This window comes from Condylura cristata, unplaced genomic scaffold, assembly GCF_000260355.1.
Source record: "Condylura cristata isolate star-nosed mole 26May11 unplaced genomic scaffold, ConCri1.0 scaffold00012, whole genome shotgun sequence".
Lineage (NCBI taxonomy): Eukaryota > Metazoa > Chordata > Mammalia > Eulipotyphla > Talpidae > Condylura > Condylura cristata.
In genome coordinates, this window is record NW_004567113.1 from 51,413,009 (window position 1) to 51,430,315 (window position 17,307).

The following is a 17,307-nucleotide window of genomic DNA, read 5'->3' on the forward strand; positions in this document are numbered from 1 at the left end:
AAAGACAATTTAGTTTCCCCTCTAGCAATAGTGACATTTGCTTTTTTGAATATTGTCTTTTTTCAACTTATTACAGCCTCACAGCTCATTATTGATAATGTAAAGTCATTTTAGGATTGTTGGCAAATTTGGGAAAACAACTACTAAATTTTTTGCACATGTGATATATGTGTTTTCAGGTATTTTAACTTTTCCTGTGCAGTATTTAATCTTAAATAAGGCTTGAATTGATGCTACTCATTACTTAGAGCAATTCAAATTGCTATTATGTTGTACTAAGCTGCATAATTGTGTAATCAAATTACTCGTTAGCTACATGCACTGCCATATTGACAAATATGTGTGTTTTGTCACTGAAATACTTGTTTATTTAGACTCAGGTTTTGGTGGTAATTTGGCACTATCATTTCTCTAGAAACTCCCAACCTTGCTAAGCTTTTAGCTCTTTTAGTACTCCTACAAATTTGTGCCCAACATGTGAGAATCTGATAAATTCTACTTTGTATAACTTGATTATTTTGTTACGGGTGGAACTTTCCTAGATGTTTTTGTTCTATTACTGAGTATTTTCCCGGAGAAATCAACAATAAATTTTGATGAGGTATGGATTAAAAACACAAGAACTATGTGTAATAATTGGAAAACTTCCACAGATTAACTCCTGGTTCTATATCCCTTGTTTGTTTGTCTGCTCCATATGTGTTTAGTAACCTGGACAGGGATCAAACTGGGGCTACAGAGGTGATCGCACTGAGACCTAACCCCTAGGCCACCAGGGAGGCCCAGGCACCACATACTTTAATCTTAAACTAAGATGCTTCCAAACTGGGTACCATGAACAAATTCTTGTCTCAGTATGACCTCTGACATTGTACTTTTTGGTGTGATGCCAGGTGAAATGGGGGTGCTTTGAAAACCACTCCTACATACCATGTGTTGGTAAACACACAATAATGCATGCAAGTGACTGAAGTCCATTATGTGTGCGTAGCCCACTAAAGTCAAATGTGGATGGAGCTCCACTTTCCTATTTCAGGTTAAGTTTTACCAAAGCAAATGCTGGCAGGCAGTCTGGGGATGCGATAGTCATTAAGGAGCATCAGCTGTGCTGGGAAGGCGAGGAAGCTGGACAGCACAGAGCTTTTAATGTCAGGGGCCTTAGAGACAGCACAGCTTGTCAGATACTAGCTCCTGGTGATCTGAAATGCCTGGGCCGATGTCCCTCCTCACCTGGTCACCAGAGCAGGGGCAGCCCTCAGGTAAGGGGGCTGTCCACAGCTATGTGGATCCTGACGCTACTCACTGCTACAAACTGTGTCCTCACTTCAACTTCAGTTGAGAAGTGGGATTTGGGTGACAGCTCTCCAGGGTGCCCACGTTCCTCTTAGTGGGATTCCCCAAAAATATCTGCAGGCCATTCCAACCTCATCTGACAGAAACAGAAGAGTAACAGAAACTAGCATGTAAAGAGACTTTGACCTGACCCAACTGTGATTTATTACATCTTGCTTTGCAAACTGACACAGCATGTGACCAAGTGGCCAGAGTTCCAGGGCCCTTCCAGGATTTTGTTAAGGGCCATCCAAGGGGCCCTGAAGCTTACATTTTACTTTGCATGTTCAATCTGTGGGATAGCCCAAGTGTTCCTCCAAAAACAGACACCTGGATGATTTCCCAGAGTAATTCCACCAAACCTGTAAGGAAGATATTAATCCAGTGCTCTAAACTGAGCTAGAGTATAGAAGTAGAAAGCAGTATTTGAAATTCTCTTTTGATAATATTCACATGCTACTGAACCCAAATCCTACATAGGAGGAAAAAAACCCTAAAATTTAGATCAATGTAATTTATATATGTTGAAAATTGCTACCAAATAAATTGTACACCCTCCGACCCCCCAAAAAATCCATGTTGCAACTTTTAGCCCCCAATGTGATGTATTTGGAGGCGGGGGAGGGGTGTTTTTGGGAGGTGATCAGTTTTAGATGAGATTTTGAGGGCAGAGACGTCAGGATTGATATTTGTGTCCGTTTAAGTAGAGATACAGAGGAAGTGTTCTCTTTCTCCACCATGTGAGGACATTGTATCTAAAGGAAGCCAACTATAAGCGAGGGAGCTGATCCTCTCTAGGAACCAACTCAGCCAGCACATTGATCTTTGACTTCCCAGGCTGCAGACTGAGAAATTATTGCCTATTGTTTAAGCACCGAGTCTTTACTATTTTGTTATAGTTTCCCAAGATCACAAACAATAATGAATAGAAAATCCAGAAGCACATTAAAAGAGGAATGTACTAGAAGTAGTAGGTGTTGGAATGTCACAAAATTGATCCACAGAATTCGTCGTAGAAATAGATCTAAAGATAAAAATTACATGATTATCTCTAACTATGCTGAAAGATAGGATAAAATTCAATATCTCATTTTAATTAAAACTTTAACAGAAAAAGATGAATATTTTCTTATGTGATATGCAACTGTTTAATTATGTAATTAAATGTACCTTACCCTCAAAATCAACAACATGCTCTATGGGAAAAAATAGCCTGATTCTCATTAAATTTAATTCCAACAGGATTTTTGGTGGAACCTATATAATTTGAGTAGAGCTTTAACATGGAAATTAAACAAGCAAGTAGAGCCAAGAAAACATTGGAGTAAGAGAGTAACATGGGGAATCTAGGTTTTCCAGGTATTAAAACATATCCCATATCCCCACTAAATAAAACAGTATGGTATAGCTACATGAAATGGACAAATCACTGAAATACCCCAGGAATTCCAGGACCTAAACTCAATACATATGAGGACTTATAATATGAAAAAAGATTAAAACAGGACTCCTCAAGAAGTAAAGTAGGAAAGGCTGGGTAGCTATCTGAAAAAAATATATATATATGATTGGCTCCTGACTTCACCTCATACATAAAAATGAACTCCATATTTTTTTTAAAGATCCAATACAAATTGAAACCATAAAATGCTAGAAGAAAATCTGGAAGAATTCTGTAAAAATAAAATTGGAGGGAGGAAGTCATTTCTTATCATAACACAAAAACAATATGAAAACCTTATAAATTTAATCACATAAATGTAGAAATAGAATTTTCAAAGAAAAAAAATAAAGTCAAAGGACAAAGCACAAATAGAAGCAAATATCTGAACTCACATTGCAAATAGAGAGTGTCTTTTCCAATAAGGGAAGGATAATAATCTAAAAGAAAATCAGACAAAGTTGTGGCAAAGTCAGAAATGCAGATGGTTCTTATATATATATATATATATATATGTAAAATATATTCAGTGTAATTAAAACATAAATGCAAAGGTGTTCTTGGTGGGGTTAAAGATACAGTGCTATCAAGTTATTGGCAACCACTCCAGCATGAGTTCGATCCCCCGCCAGGGAGCTGACCCACATGGTGCAGCAGACCTCTCCTGTCAAACGTGCCTCTCCCTTCAGCCGTATATTTCATAGACCTGCCTGTTCTGCTCCCCATTATGCCTCCGGGGAATCTTCTCACCTTTCTGCACCTCTGGCCTTCACCTCAGTTACTGTATACATAAATAAATAAATCTTTTTTTAAATAAATGCAAATTAACACTACTATAAGGTACCATTTTCTCCATTGCTCCATTGGTGAGTTTAAGAACAATTACCAACATTTTGTGTGGACAGAGTGTGTGTGGAGTAGGCACTCTATATAAGGGAACATAATTGGCACATCTTCCTTGGGGGGCAATTTGGCTGTATTCAACTCCCTTTACACATATATGTCCACCTCCTTTAAACTGGAAATTCTACTTCTAGAAGTTTATCCTCTTAATGCAGATTTGGTTGGACCAAATGAAAGTATGATTTATGAAAGGTTGGCTAGAAACGATTCACTGCCTGCAATTTTTTTTAAAGATTTATTTATTCATACAGAACTGGGGTACAGGCCAGAGATGTGGAGGGTGAGAGGCTTCACCAGAGACAGAGTGGGGAGCAGGACAGGCAGATGGACAAAGTACACTGCTGAGGGGAGCAGCGGGCGGGTCAGGAGAGGTCTGCCGCGCCATCTGGTCACCTCTGGGGCAGGTGGGGATCGAACTCATGCTGAAGTGGCTTAAGTTTCTTAGTGCTGTGCTTTAACCCACTGTGCCACCAGGGAGGACCTCACTGTCTGCAATTTTATGTAATTGAAATGATCAAAATAATGAGTATTAAAAAGATACAAGGGGGATAGCCTACAAGTATATCAACAGGGAACTAGATAAATAAATGATCTTTTCAGAAAAGACAAAGCAGGTATTTTTTTAATTAAGTATTCTCATTCATAATTCTATGGAATAACTTCATGCTATCATGTTCAGTTAATAAAATAACATTCATCATATTTCACTGTATGGGCAGAACTATTCAAAAGAATATATTAATGTATATTTTTCTGTACGTGTGAAGTGTTCATGGAGTGACATGCAGAAGTAGGATCCTTTCTCTTTGAATCATACACAGTGTTGTAAACCATGTTACTCTAAAAGAAAGTATTACATTTGTTTTGGGGGACAGAGATACAGAAGGGCTTTTGTAACTTTTGCAGAAAAACATAACTGAAAGGAATAACTTCTGCTATCAACCTTAGTGGTACGGGAATTAATTGTTTCATTAGACGGGGAATTATTGAGTAATTGACGCTATGTTTGACCTGGATAAAGCTGGGTGGTAACACAAGCAAAATCGACCTTCCCTAGTAGGCAGAGAAGGGCAGTTAAACAAATACAAGTAGATACTTCATAAGTACATAAAGAAGTGATAAATACCACTTTGTGAAATAAAGTTAGTAATAGGAAATACATAGGAGGATCAGAAAAGACCTGCCTCTAGGAGCATGGGTTCAAAGCCTCCAGGAGGTAAGTGAGTCAGGAGGATCTGTGCATGGTCCGGGAGGGGGCTCTGGGAGAGCAGTGACACCCCCAGACAGAAGGGAAATCTTCTGGCACATGTGAGGACCATCCAGGAGGCCAGAGTGGCCGTATCAGGGCACCTGGGATGGGCCGGAGCCCTGGGCACGTCAGTGGGGGCAAATCGTGTTGCCAGATGAAGACAGAAGTGTTCTAGTACTTTCCTCTGTATATTCTGCCCCTACACAGTAGATTTCAAGTGACAGTTTATAGAAAAGAAGTTCAATTAAGAAAGAGATCCTTGATGCTTACCTCCTCCGGAGAAGCACCTTGGCTCTTTGTAGACCTGGGGCTCTTAGCTTCACAAATACCATAAAGCCTTTTAGAGGTCCTCAGTAATTTCTGGCTAAGGACCATGCCCTTCTCAAGTCACTATGAACACCGTACACTTGCTTTGTGAGCTTTGCTAACTTAATATGCCAAGTCTCTTCTTTGCTGAGCATAGGAATGTCTTCTCTTTCTTATCTGTGTGGGTTACAGTCCTTCCTCCATTATTAAAAAAAAAACAAGGCAAATGTTGCAGAAAGTGGAGGTGTCAAATTAAACTCACACAGAAAGGAAAACGATCTAAAATGTCCTGTTAAGGAAGGCGCTGTGCTGGGTCTGGCCAACCTCCACCCGCGATGCACTCCCTGTGAATGGCCAAGACTTCATATTTTACATGAATAGCATTCCCAGCAGGGTAGATGGGCTCCGTGTAAGCTGAACTTTGTAACTGAAATCCTTACCATGGGACATGATGCTTTAACAAAGTAAAGGATATCCAAAAATGATCTGCGGGACCACTTTGCAGAGATGCTGAAGAAAGAATGCATGCGTAGCAGAAACCGAGTTTCCATCACGTTGGGTCTCTTCCAACCTGGTGATGCTACCTATGTGTTCTTCTAAAAGTCTCCCTTTGCTCTCACATTCTGTATTTGGATTTTTGTTAGTGTGATCTGTCTGCCAGACATGGCTATAACACATGGGCACCTTCTGCATTCAACCAATGAGGACTTTGAGTCAACGTTGCTCAAAGAAACTTTGTTGTGTGTGTGGACTTGGGTATGTTCAAACTTCTATTGAAATTTGTGTTAGGATTCCTTCTCTTGCCCCTCAGCCATGAGCCTTATGATTCACACTACAGCAGTACGTTCATTATTGAATTTGTTCTTAAAGTCCAGGGTGCAGCAGTAAGGCTCCCAATAATTTATCCATGGCTGCAATTATGCTGCCGGGTGAACAATCACTCATTCTCCAAGGCAAATGAAAATAAATGGCTATGTGACTTGTGAGTCTTTGGGGTTATTCTGATGTAGGTTGTGGTCAACTGGTATCTAGGTTTGCTCTTATATCTGCAGATAGTTGAGCAGTATCACTCTGTTCATCTTGGGCTGGGTTTGCTTAAGTCTGGAGCTTGACTGGCTGTTGGCTGATCTTGGATGGCCTCTTGTGGGAGGAAGAAAACAGCTCAGCTCTACTTTGTGTGACTCTTCATCTAGGGAGTTAGCCAGGTGCATTCTCCTTATAGTTTTGTAGGTGCGAGAATAGGTAGACATAGTCAAAGCCTCCTAAGGTCCAAGCTCAGAACTGGAACATGGTTTCTGCTGTTTTTGATTGTTCTTCTCAAGGTCCAAGTCCACCTCTTTAAGGAGAAGCATGGCAAGATCAAATGGCATAGGGGATGGGTACATTGCAGCATGAGAAAAGGAGTCATTATTATAATCCATCTACTGGGGCTCCAAATTAGCATCATGAAAGCAACCTCTAGCAGGCTGTTTCCTAGTTCACCCACATCAGCTAGCTATCATCCCTAGTAATAAGTCTGGAACAAAGTAGAAAGAGGTATTTTCCCCTGTCTTTGTGTGAGAACTCTGGTCTTTCCAGAGGCTCTGTATCAGCTAGAGTGGGTATTAGTTCAGTGGACCCTCTGGAACACTGGGCAGAGGACTGAGGTAACCCAATTTTCTCCTCCCCTACATCCTTTGAGTCAAGGTCATAGGATACCCTGACTTAGTGCATTATGTTATTTCTCGTGTTTTATTAATGTCATATTTTAATTAGTAGGATAATCTCCAAGCTTTGTAATTGCCTGTCACTTTGTAAGTGTTCAATAAGTGGTATTTATTATCATTATATTGTAGATATTTAGAAATAGGTGCTATATTTTTGGAAGAAGAGAACCAAAGTATTTTCAACAGAGTACAAATAAATAGGCCGTCTCCTGAGCCCGCCTGACCCATGAAGTGTGGTCTCCCAGGAGAACAATGGAAAGTGCCAGAATAGGTGTTCCCTTTGCAGAAGTTGCTTATTAAGCTTCACTTAGGCACTTGTTATTGTTCATTTTATTCAAACTTCACACTTCTGCAAACTTAATTCAATGTCACCTTCTTATGGGGCTTCTTTAAAAACAGGAAGAGAGGGCATGAACAAACAAGAACTTCTCGTTTTTTTCAGCCACTGGGTGTTCATTTATAAGTGGTCTCCTACATATTTTGTGCTCTCACACAGCTGGTGACAGATGGCTTGTTACAGCCAAAGCCAACCTTACTAAATTAAGATTTGGAGGGTTGCCACGAGAGGCTAGTTAAACCTGTCACTAACTCTTCATTTAATATTTTAATAGTTTCTTCTGAGTTAGGACCCATTTGTCTGGATTCGCCTTTCTCTCAGCATAGGATGACACAAGTTCGGCTTCCTCACACTACATTTTCTCATCTTGTCTCAAACACTCAGAGAACTGGACTTTGAAAAGAGCAAATCAACCTAGAAAAGAAGTTTATGTAAAAGCACAAATAAAAGCCTAGGAAATACACAGAGACAGCAATGGTACTGATGACTCATATAACAAAAGCATGCTGCTAACCTGTCCAAATATCAGCCAGTTCCTTCCCCCAGCATGTAGCCAGAGGGCTGGAGATAGCCCTCTGAGGGTGCAGTTGGGTCCTCTCACTGCATGTATGGTGGTGTTCATCTGGTCTCCTTTCAGGGAAAGGAAGAAAATTCCAGTCATACAGCTCTGACTCTTCGTTGTCTCTGCTATCAATAATGTCATTTGTTCCTGGGAGAAGTTTGTTTGCTCTGCTAGGTGGTGGTTAGTAGCCCCAATAGAAAAAGAGGAAACCGAGACTCTCACGGGGAAAGTGATTGGCACAAGGTCAAGTTCAGTGCCCCTGGCAGAGCAGCCTTGAATGGCAGTACCAGATCCCAAGGCCCAGGTACAAGTCTCCACTCGATTCGCTCTGCCCCGGGACTCAGAGGGGAAGAGGCTCTTTAGATTTATGTTGATAGTATATGCAACTTCAAGTGCATGCAGCTCTAAGTTATGGTTCCATGTAGCCTATTGCTGGATGGGAGAAGTCAGGGTAAAAGCACCCGTATGATTCTCTCTACTGTCACCTCTCCTGCAACCAGGTAGAAAGCTCTGTTTGGATATGAAACAAGCCAAGCAATTCCTTCCTGTTCCTCCCAAGTGCCTAATTAAGTACTGCTATTTGCCAGTGAACATACGAAGCACTTTTTTCAGGGGACCCTATTTTCATTTTCACAACAACCCTTGTGACAATTATTGGCACCCTCAATTTGACATAGTTTTAAATTGAGACCCAGTTTCAGAGATGTGGAACTTGCTCAAGGATTTGCTGGCCCAGAATTCACTTCTGCTACCTAAAGCCATGTTGCTTTGATTTTTCTCATGTTTTCTCTAATCTCGTAGGCAGCTAAAATGTGTATCTTGAACTTTTTATTGTCTGATAACAAAAGCACTGAGACCCAGTATCATAAAGTGAATCTCTTGTATCAGGGTTGCAAAGACCGTTATGATTTGGGATGCTTAGGGCATTCAGAGTGGGTGGCGAATTCTAGTAGGAGACTAGAGCCCTACTGGATTGCTAAGAAGAGGCTAAAGGGGTTGTGGATCCAGGTCAATGGGATCACATTCCGGCTAGCACTCTGGTCTCAAGGCAAACTTGAATTTGGGTAGCTGTCAGTGTTTTTGTCAACTAGGAAAAAGGGGACTCTACTAGGTGGAGATAAGCGTGCTTTTGCTTCCAACTTGATGCATCCTGGGTCAGATGTCAGGCGGGTGGGGTGTTTTAATCCTGGCTCATTCCTAAGACAGGCATATTTGGGCAGTGCTCTAACTGCATCACTGTACATGGCAACCTGCCTAGACAGGGTTGAGCAATGGAAGCAAAGAACTTTTATAGTATGCAGATTATAAATCTAATAAAGGTAATAAGGTTTCCACGAGATCAAAGTGAAAATTAATATGGCATAAAAATGCCTTGATCAGAATTTGTTAACTAAATCCCAAACTGGGCCACTTTGTCAGCTTCCTTCTTAGAGGATCACTAGAGATTGCTTTGCATTTTTCAATTGGTAGCTACTCAAGGACTCACTCTTGAGAGGACTAAGATTTTATATACAACTTTTCTACTGTTGCTAACTTTACATCATTATTTACTGCTCCGTCATCTAATTGTTTTTCCTTTTTCTACTGTTCCTACAATTTTATCAATCTTGGCCATTTAGATGTCAGATGGTCATGTATAACAGCCATCTGATAAGACTTTCTCTTTAAGACTTCTCTCTTGAGATAAGAACGCCTGATGGTGTCTGATGTGGCTGGAAAAAAAGTTTGCTTTTCCCCAGTGTGGAGTATCTAAATATCTAAGGACCATAAATCTGTTAGCAACGCCCTTCCTTTCAGTCAGCAGCCTACTAGTGGTCCCGGCTCCCTTGCAAGCCAGTCACTGCTCCTGTGTTAAAGGTCACTCCTGTATATCCAGGGGTCTCCTCAGACCCTTTCCTGCACTACATCACCTCAGTTCTCTACTAAACCATGCAATCATCTCCCAATAGATCTTTCCCCATCAAATATCATTTTTACAATTCACTTTCTCAACTGCCAAAAGGAGCTTTTTTAAAATTAAAATCTTAGCATAAAATTATTGACTGCCTCCCCATTGCCTTAGGGGGAGCAAAACATGCTGCTTAATAAAGGTGTGTCTGTGGGCTGGCTCCAGTCTAACTTCACAGCCTTGTCACTCACCGACTGCTCCCCATGGAGAGTCTAACCCAAACCTGATGAGCTAAACGCAGTCTCCATTGTTTCAGACCTTCGTGTCTGTGCCAACACAAACATTTCTTGGAGTATGTACACCCTTCTTACCTAAATGCTGATCTACTCATCCTTCGAGAAAAAGATGCAAGTGTTTTCTCCTAGTTGATGACTTCTTCTGTGCCTCCACCATGCAAATCTCCCACCCCCTCTCTGTGAAAGATGCTGTTTATCGCTGGGCTGTGTCTACATATTCTCTGTTTATTATGCTAAGGATTTATAGAGATCAAAAGGTATTTTTTCCTTCTCTTTCCTGATCTAGGAAACTGAGATCTTTAGCCTTGATATTCTGGAATAGGTCACTATCCTCATGTCAGCCAACCTCCAGGCTGGAGTGTGGCCCATGAGGTGGTTAGGGTAAAAACGGGGTTCTTCAGGGCCTGTGCTGCCGAATGGTGCCATCACACTTCTCTGGGGGGATAGAATGTGAAACACAGAGTTGGACAACTGACAGCAAGGTGTCAAATAGGTAGACAGCCCTACAGGTGTCCAATAGAGAAGCCCTTCATGTCAAGCCATAGTGATGGGTGGCATCCAGGGGACACCAGTGAGCACCTCTGGAGACAACACATCTTTTGATTCTGAAAGGGCACGCATCTTCCAGATTCTGTTCTGTGTCCATAAAGTCTGTTGTCTTCTCGTGGTGTCTGGACAAATAGCTGAGACTTCTGTGTCTTTTTTTAAAAAATTGCACATGTGTCTTTTTATAAATTTTTGCTTTCTCACATGAAATTTAATTAAATTCTGTCTTTTTAACCAAAAGTTTAAATGGAACATTTACATGGATATTATGGAGGTGGGAGGAGAAAAGGAAAAAAAAAAATCATTAGGGGAAAGTGATGGGGAAGGCAGAGTTAAAGTTGACATAAAATGTCGCATTATGGTTGTGATTCTCTGATTATCTGCTGTGTATCCAAGAACAAGGCAATAAACATTTATTTAGTGTTCCATGTGTTGGACACTTTTCATAGTTTATTACATTCCATTTAATCTTCTTAATGCCATTGTGGGAAAGGTTATCATCTCATACATATAAGGAAAATTCACGGAAGTTAAATAACTTGGCAGTGGGTGTCCTCGGAAGGAGTTTCAAGTTCAGTCAGTCTATTGCAGCGGCCTTAGCCCCTGCTGTCTACCAGCAGATAAGAATTAAGTGACTCTGGTTGGTGACGGGAGTATGTGGCATTGATTGAGTGATCTTTGTGGAACTTTGGATATGTAAGCTGGACAGTGGGTTTCAAGTCATCTACCCGATGACATTTTTTTGGGAAAGATTTATTTATTTATTCATACAGAACTGGGATATAGGCCAGAGATGTGGAGGGTGAGAGGATTCACCAGGAACAGAGTGGGGAGCAGAACAGGCAGAGCGACGAAGTCCACTGCTGAGGGGAGCAGCGGGAGGGCCAGGAGAGGTCTGCCGCGCCATGTGGTCGCCTCCGGGGCAGGCGGGAATCGAACTCATGCGGAAGTGGCTTAAGCTTTTTAGTGCAGTGCTCCAACCCTCTGCGCCACCAGGGAGGGCCCCCTGATGACATTCTTGACAAAAATGTCAGGAGATGAGAAATGGGGAGAAGGAGACCTTCAGAAGAGCAATAGCTGAGCACACAGGATGGAGCGTGTAACACACGTATTCCTCTCCCATCAGCGGGGCACATGGAGCTGGGCTGGCCATGAGCCCTGCAGTTGTGTCTCTTGTTTTCTCTCTTTTCCTCCATGCCATCCTGCATCTGGCTTGATCCCACTCATGATTAAGGTGTGACTCCGAAGTAGCCTCCTCCGGAAACTCTTCCCTGGCTCCCAAATCTAGGTAAAATGCCCCTCTTAGGCGTCTCCCTAGCACCCTGCTGTCCCCTATCTAATTGTGACGATGTCCTAAAATGCATCTGTTTCCCCTGCCAGCCCTGAGCAGGGAACTTATTTGCCCTCAGCACCATCTTGGTTCCACTGTGCCCGGCACACAGTAGTCTGTAAATAGTTGCTTAATCAATTACGACCAGCCAGCCATGGAACTGTAAATAGAAGCCAAAGCCAAGACGCTCAGAAGCAGGAACCATGGCCAGTGTTGATCGGTCGACCAAGCACAGGTGTTACTCCTCTTTGTGCTTCTGGAGGTGGGTGTCTCCTCCACATGAGACAGTTGGACATGTCTCATCAGCGGGCCAAATCAAGTGGCATCAGTGCTAGCATCCGGGACTTGCTTCTCTTATTGCAAACTCGTGCTTGGAATCCAGAGGCCCAAGAAGGATTCCTCAGTACAAAAGAGGGGCCCGAGACCCTCTCTGGACGCAAGAAGGCCTGGGCCCCGCAGGCACAAGGCCAGAAGTGGGTGAGGCTTAAAGGCCCACGCTGGAGCAGCTGCTTGTACAGAATTGGCCTTTGGGGAAGGCTCCTTCAGCCTGGAAAGTAGATCTTTGAAGAGTGATTATTCTGCTTCCAGCATCTCATGTGCTGCCCTGACCACATTTCTTCTGGCATCTGGAGGGCAACTTTGCAGGCGAGTTTCTCCCATTTCCCAAGAAGTGCCAAAGCAACTGGGTCTACTGCCTCGGGAGTTTGCAGAGCGCACCTGGGCTCCCTTCGCGGGCCTCTCCCTCTTCCCTCAGTCAGGTCGAATCCCCTTGTGGCCATCATAATTATAGGCACATGTTCCTAGCCACCAGTGGACTTGGGGCTTTAGTTTGAAACAGAAAAAAAAAAAAATCTTAGAATACATTATCTGCGAAGGGGACAGAGAAGTGGCTGTCAAACTCGGTCGTGGAGCAGGTTTGCATGCACAGCACCAATGCCAGCCTAGTGCCACGCCAGCCACCCCAGAGTCAGCAGAACAGCGTTTATGGGATGGTCACAGGATTCTCATCTCAGAGCCTCGTGGGCGTGCACAGTGCTGGTGGTGAACCAGAAAGTCCAAAAAGCATCCTGCCAACCTTTACACATCAGGCCAGGACTGATTTTAGAAATCAGCTATTTTGGTCAACAGTGCTGACTTAACTCACCGGAGCCCCCCTTTTCCTCGTCCTCTCTTCTGCAGAGGGCAACACCTCTTGAGGTGCTTGTTTGAGCGACCCCTAGCCTGTGCCGATGCAGGGCTGCTTTTCCTCAACCTGCATCCCTTCCAGGCCACAGAGGAGAGGTGGACACGTTTCCCCAGACTACGTTCCCCCAGTGGCCACGAGAGCACTTGCACAAGATTTGGAAGGTTGACGCACAGGCCACGACACCGGCCACGTTGGGGTAGATGTGTCTTCACAGGTGAGATTCTAGCACAGCCTCAAGGCCCTCCTGTGACGCAGCTTTACGTTGGGGGCGTCAGCACTGGCTTCTGTGACTTGCAGGGGTGGTTTCTCTGGCCTTTACTTCCCAGCTCTTCTGTGAGGGGGTTTCCAGTTGCACAGTCCTTTGTTCTACTACCTGGAGTGCAGGAAGAGCTTCAGGCTTGCGGAGCCGTGGTTCACAGAGCGCATTCTCCAGAAACGCTCTGGCTGTTCCTTTCATTGCTTCTCAGAGATGGTGGTTTGTTGGAGCCGGGAGGGGTTTTAAGATCATGTAGGCTGACAGTTCTTAGAGGTTCAGATTTCACTGACAACATTTTAAAAGGTCGTGGGACTGACAAGGAAGTTGCGATTTTTATTTTGCCAATAATATTTTCAGGTTTTTCAAGTTAACTATCACAATCGTTTGGAAAAGATGGGGTATTTATCATCCTTCTCCTGCAAAGCTGACTGCGATCTCCATAAAAGGGACATTTCTTCCAATGAATACATTGAAGCTGATGAAAAGTTTGCTACAACTTTTTTTTTGATAGCAGGCAGATCTAAGTTGAAGTTTCCATCCTTCAGATAAAACATTGAAGTCCAGAGCTTACTAAAAGCAGAGCTAAGACCAGGACCCGAGCATCTCGACACTGGTCCAGAATCTCTCCCCCTCAGCGATGTCCATCTTGCAGGCTAAACCCTCTTTGCTGGGGGTTGTCCTGTGCACCGTGGGTGTTCAGCAGCAGCCTCGGTCTTCGCCCATAGATAGTAATGATGTTCTCCAGCGAGACAACCAAAAGTATCTCCAGATGTTGCCAGCTGTCCCATTTGAGAACCACCACTCTGTTCTAAGACACCCCCTTCTGTATTAAGTTACTTGCAAAATTTCACTTTTTCCACTTTTACCACCAATGGCTCCGTGACAAAAGAAGCAAATTTTAATAAAATCAGTTATCTTTTCACTGAAAATAACTAAGAAGAAGGCTTTTAGGGGCCATGACAGAGCAAGAGCTGGGTGGACAGGTGTGCTGGCTGTCTGGGACTTTGGGGACTTTTGGGTGGGTGCCTGCCCCAGTTCACACCACGCCCTCCATGAGTGGCATTAGCTTCATAGCAATAGTGTCTTTGCTGCACATCTTGAGCAGATAGGCTTTCATTTTATTCCTACCCAGCAAGTCTGCAGGAGAGATATTTTTAAGCTCCATTTTGTGGAGGTCAAAAGACAGAGTGTTCTCCATAAATTGCAAAGTCCGTGGCAAGTACTTCTATTATATAATGATCTGACCATGAAAACATACTCCTACTCCCTGTCTGTGACATGCTGTCAATAAATATCAGTGGGCTTTTTTTCATCAGAACACATTGCAAATGTGCCGTGCCAGGGCAAGATGGCATCAAGACCTTTGAAGGTGGGTGCTGCCTTCAGGTGCCCTGTGCTGCCAGGCAGGCTGCCAGGGTGCCAGGCCACCTACGAGTAGAGGAGATGTTGGATTGCTCACATCCGGCAGATTCTCCTTGGGAGTGAGGAGAATCTGCCACTTGCTTCTAGCACATGGAAACTGACAAAGGTGATCAGGCCACACTCCCATTCATGACTTTGTGCGGGACTCCATCTTGGCAGACAGAACAAAGGGTTCTCCTGCTGGCTTTGATGAGGCAAACTCCATGATGTCAGAGGGTCTGCGGTGTGAGGAAGATGGCAGCAGACTGCAAAGGTCTCTCCACATCACTCGGAATTGCCAGATCATCTTCTCGGACTCATTTGGAAGGTTCCAGGCTCAGTGTTTGTCTAGGGCTTGGGCACAGGGGGTGCCCATCCCCACTCAGCACCCACACAGCTTGAGGAGAGTGAAATTGGAAACCAGGTTTCTCGCTGCCCTCCTTTCCTCAACATTCTTTCCCCGTGTGTGTGTTTGGTGGGGGGCAGAGGGAACAAGGATCCTGTTCTTCTAGTCTTCTGCTTTGCCATACACTACACATTTTCTATGTCATGGTTCTTCCTTCTGTCACTGGGGAGAAAATGACTCCATGGAAGAATTCAGCAGCTAATGAAACCAAGGCTCAGAATAGAGAAGACTTTCCTCTGGTCATACTCTGTGAGCAGGAAGTGGAGCAAGATTCAGATTCTAGTCCAGCTTAATCTGGCCAAACCCCACCTTATGACCACCCCATACAGAGTGTGGGGGACAGTGGGCAGCAGCATCAAGTGGTGCCCAGGTGGTTTGTTTGGGGTCTGCACATGCAGAATACTATCAGTGTGGTTACCCATCTCATTTCAGGCTTGGTGATAATCGGCCTTGACTCAGTATTGAGAGGGGCTGGGAGAAATTCAAAGCAATGCTTAGATGTTGGTGTCCATCCCAGCACTTGAAAGCAAATGGTGAAAAATTACTCCGAACCTGTTTAAAATGTGTGTCTAGTCAAATTGTTTCCTTTGCCCCAGAGGGAAGCTAGAGGGGGCGAGACACTCCAGGAGGGACACACAGCCCTGTTGTTTCTGGACATGAGCGGAAGCTTGAGGGGACCCATGACCACCCTTTCACTTGGTTTGTTTGCTGCTGGTAGCAGCTGTGAACAGGCTAACAGGAAACACACTTGGGAAGAGCAGAATTCTTGCAAAAGAAAGAGATGATTACTCTCGAGAAGCCTGGAATGCCTCGGCCTCGTGGGAGGCCTCTGGTGAAGGCTGCTGCTGACAGCAACACGTGGCCTCAGCGGCCATGGACTTGGAACATCACCCAATGGATGCGTGAACAAATTGTAGTCCTAAGTATGTGCTTCCTGTTCTTCCTCATAGCCTGAAGAAAACACAGGCCCATGCAGCCAAGGGCGCTGTTTTGAGGGTAAGTGAAGACAGCAGATTAACGCAGAAGAGGCCCTCAGGAAAGCGGGACTTCATTTCAGAGAATGATGAGATGCCGCAGAAGGGCCCTCAGACTCTGGAGCTGAGCCTCTACCCACAGGTTGAATCTTGATTGGTGTCACTGATTTCTGAGAGCATGGTGGTGAAGGTGGGTTTGGGCTCAGTGAACCGTGGTGCTGTGAATGTATTAATGATGTCTGTCCTGGGGGCAGGAGAAGAAAGGATAGCCTGTACCATGGATACCTTTAGTCCTCTTGAAAACTGAGTGAACTAGGACCTAGAAAAAGAAAAAAATGATGTTTCCAAGACACATTGTCCCATATTTTGATCAGTTGGCTACTCTTGTCCAGGGTTCATCCCCCCACTCCACAAATATTTATTGAGCATCTACTTTGGACAGGTGTTCTTACATTTCAGCCTTGAGTACAAAGAGGGTTCACCTACTCATGTTTTGCAAAGCAATGTCCTTGATCTTGAAACAGATGTGTTTTGATTTCCTGGCCAAGTGGCATTGAATACTTGGCATGTAGCAGGAACTGTTTAACACTTTGTGAATTAGAATTAACAACATACTGATCTATACCATGGACTCTGGTTCCAAACTTCCTGGGTTATCATCTTGCATCTGACTGATTTAGTTCCCTGCAAATTATTGAAGTCCCCTGTGCCTCTGTATTCCTTTTTCTAGAATGGGAAGAATAACAATGGAGTTTAGCTCGGAATGTTATTGCAAGATTAAATGAGTTCATTCATCAAAGCACTTAAGACATGGCTGACATAAAGCATATGTGTGTTCATAAATATCAATTATTATCATTTTAAAATCTAATATTCATAATAGCCTGTAAGATGAGTGTGATTAGTGTTCCCATTTTATGGAACAAATTATCTGGGATAGGATCATGCCTCTGGTGACGGATTTATGTGATCTATAAAATAGGATGGTAATAGAATGTAATGGTGTTTTATAATGATTAAATAAAATAATATACTAAAGAATTTAGAACAAAGTAGTTGTCAATTTCATCACCTCTGTAGCCACCGTCATGAAATAATTACCATCACCACCACCATCATCCCTTATCCCCATCACACCTCATGTCACATCACCACATCATGTGTGAAAGTAAAGAGTGATAGAGAGTG